This window comes from Amblyomma americanum, chromosome 1, assembly GCF_052857255.1.
Source record: "Amblyomma americanum isolate KBUSLIRL-KWMA chromosome 1, ASM5285725v1, whole genome shotgun sequence".
Lineage (NCBI taxonomy): Eukaryota > Metazoa > Arthropoda > Arachnida > Ixodida > Ixodidae > Amblyomma > Amblyomma americanum.
In genome coordinates this window covers 156,918,906-156,921,862 of record NC_135497.1, presented here as the reverse complement: position 1 = coordinate 156,921,862, position 2,957 = coordinate 156,918,906, and the positions used below count along the sequence as shown (strand labels likewise).

At 57.9% G+C, this 2,957-nt stretch overlaps 1 pseudogene; it reads left to right on the top strand.

Annotated features, from left to right (window-relative positions):
- The first annotated feature begins 748 nt into the window (after positions 1 to 748).
- LOC144136574 (uncharacterized) lies at positions 749 to 2,957 on the top strand (annotated as a pseudogene).

Genomic DNA, 2,957 nt, shown 5'->3' with positions numbered 1-2,957 from the left:
GGCGGCCAACGTCGTTGAGGCGACGGAAGGAACCACCAAAGAGCTGGAGACTGACGAACGAATAGACAAGATGGACAGTCGGCTGGCCCACCTGATAGAAGCCAAGCAGTCCATAAAGGCGAGGTGGCAGAAGCGACGAATCAACCAAAGTCTAAGGAAGAAGATTGCCGAGCTCAACGGCAGATCGAGATCCACTGCAGGGTGCTATGCACCCAACAGTGGAACGAGGCCTGCAACAAAGCCGACGGACAGATGCACAAGGGCAAGACGTGGGACATACTTCGGCACCTCCTCGACAAAACCAAGACCAAGGGCCACCAACACAACAACCTGGCCAAGATCCTGCACAAAGCAATCTGCGAACACGGGGAGGACGAGGTCAAGCGAATCTTGGACGCCAAGCACCTACCGAAAACCCCCACGGAGACACCCGGGTTACCAAGGCAACGAGACGCTAGATCGAGACATCCAGACGTGGGAAGTCAGAGTTGCCCTGCAGCATCTCAATGGCAGGTCCGCCGCGGGTCCCGATCGAGTGAACAACAGAGCGCTCAAGAACCTCGACGAAGCGGCCATCGAAACGCTCACGAACGTCTACAACAAGTGCTGGCAAGAAGGAAGGCTGTCCAAGCAATGGAAAGCAGCCAAGACGATCCTCATCCCCAAGCCTGGCAGGCCGCCCAACATAGAGAACATCAGGCCGATCTCGCTCACTTCGTGCGTGGGAAAGGTCCTCGAGCATGTTCTCATGAACAGGTGGCAGCGTTACCTGGAAGAATCGGAGCTTTACCCATATTCCATCATCGGGTTTCGGAACAAGCTCGGGTAGCAAGACGCCATGATTTTACTGAAGAAGGAGATCATCGATGATACGACGGGCACCAAGGACAACAGAGCCATACTCGGGCTAGACTTGCTGAGCGCCTTCGATAAAGTAAGGCACTCGGCTATCCTGGCCCGAGTATTCAGGCTAAACATGGGCAGGAGGACATACCAATACATGAAATACTTCCAGACGGAACGGAGCACCGAAATCTGCGCGAGAGACCTGCAGCTCGAAGAGAAGCAGCTGGGGAGCGTCGGAACTCCGCAGGGCTCGGTGATCTCCCCGCTACTCCTCAACCTCGTCATGATCGGTGTGGCCAACCGGCTAGAAAGCGTAGCGGGCGTCCGGCACACCATCTACGCCGACGCCGTTACGCAATGGGTACCGGGAGGAAGCGATGAACACATCGAAACAACGCTGCAAGAAGCGGTCAACGCCACCGAGGAGCAAATGGACGGGTTTGGACTCGTTTGCACTCCGGCCAAGTCAGAACTGCTGGTGATTCCACCGAAAGGAGCGGGCAGGAAAAGAAAGAATGTGGAAGTCAAGTACGAGCGTCCCATGATCACGGCCAAGACAGCGGGAGGCCCAGTAATCCCGGAGGTCGAGAAGATTCGAGTGCTCGGGCTGCTCATCGAGCGAAACCGAGTCAACGGTGAAACGGTCAACAAGCTCGCGGGCAAAGCGACCGCTGCAATGAGACTCGTCAGGAGGGTGTCCAACAGAAAAGCGGGAATGAAGGAGGAGAGCCTGACTAGGTTCGTTCAAACCTTCGCAGTTAGCCACATAACGTACGTGGCCGCCTTCCACAACTGGAGGCCGAGCGAACGTAACAGGATAGACGCCACCATACGCAAGGCGTATAAGGCGGAACTCGGTCTCCTCGGGAGTACGAGCACCGAAAAATTCATGGCGCTGGGAGTCCACAACACGCTGGACGAAATAGCCGAAGTACAGAGAACTGCGCAACTCGAGCGTCTCTCTGAAACGAGAACCGGAAGACAGATACTGCGGGACCTTGGCCTCGAGCCGAGGGAAGGCACGCAGCAGAAAGACGTACTTATACCGGATAGCATCAACAGAAAGCTCAGGGTGTGCCCGATCCAGAGGAACGTGAACCCCGAGCACAATAAGGAGCGGAGGCTCGCGAGGCCAGGGCTCTCGTGGACCTCCACGCCAGAGAAGAAGGCGCCGTCTACGTGGACGCGGCGGAGTATCGAGGGAGCAGCGACGCGTACGCGGCGGTGGTTGTCGGGGTATCGACGGGTGCAACGAAGACCGCGGCGAGCGTCCGGACTCGAGAAGCGCACCGGGCGGAGGAGGTGGCCATCGCTTGGCCATCGCCTTGGCCGTCTCCGACCCCGGATGCACTACAGTGTTGTGTGACTCTAGAACGGCAGTGAAGAACTACGCCAAGGGTAGGGTATGTAGTGAGGCCGCGCGCATACTGCGCAAGGCCGAAGACATCGGACGCAAAAGTGTTCTGTTGATCAAATGGTTTCCGGCCCACATGGGCAGTCACGTGTCGGAACGCGGGAACGTGAACCACAACGAGACGGCCAACTCGGCCGCGCGAGGACTAACCAACCGCGCGGCTGCAAGTACGGCCAACTCGGAGTGTTGGTCGCGGCGCAGTGCCAAGGACAAGATGACCACCTTCAACGAAATAGTGAAATGGTACAGACTGAACAGAGAGACTATGCCGCCACCTCACCCGGGGCTTACCCGGAAGGAGGCAGTGTTATACACAGTTACAGACGGGGTCCCTGCTCACCCCGGTGCTAGCTAAGCACGTGTGTCCGAGTGTGTACGCGAGTGACGTGTTTAGACTGTGCGCGAAGGAGAGAGCCACCGCGGCTCACATCCTTTGGGACTGTAGTGTAAATCCGCAAAAAGCCAGCGAGAAGACGACGATCCCGCCGCAGCTAGAGGTTGCAACGAGGAGCTATGATCAAGAGACACAACTCAAGGCCGTCCAGCAGGTCTCGGCAGCTCTAGAAAGGCAGCGACAGAGCGAAACCGAGGAGAAGGGGGGCAGCACCCCCAGGAAGGGGGCGGCGGCCCTCTCGGACCCGCGGAGGTAGCGAGGGACCAAGACCTCGAGGAGCACAACGCACGAGACTGACGTAGT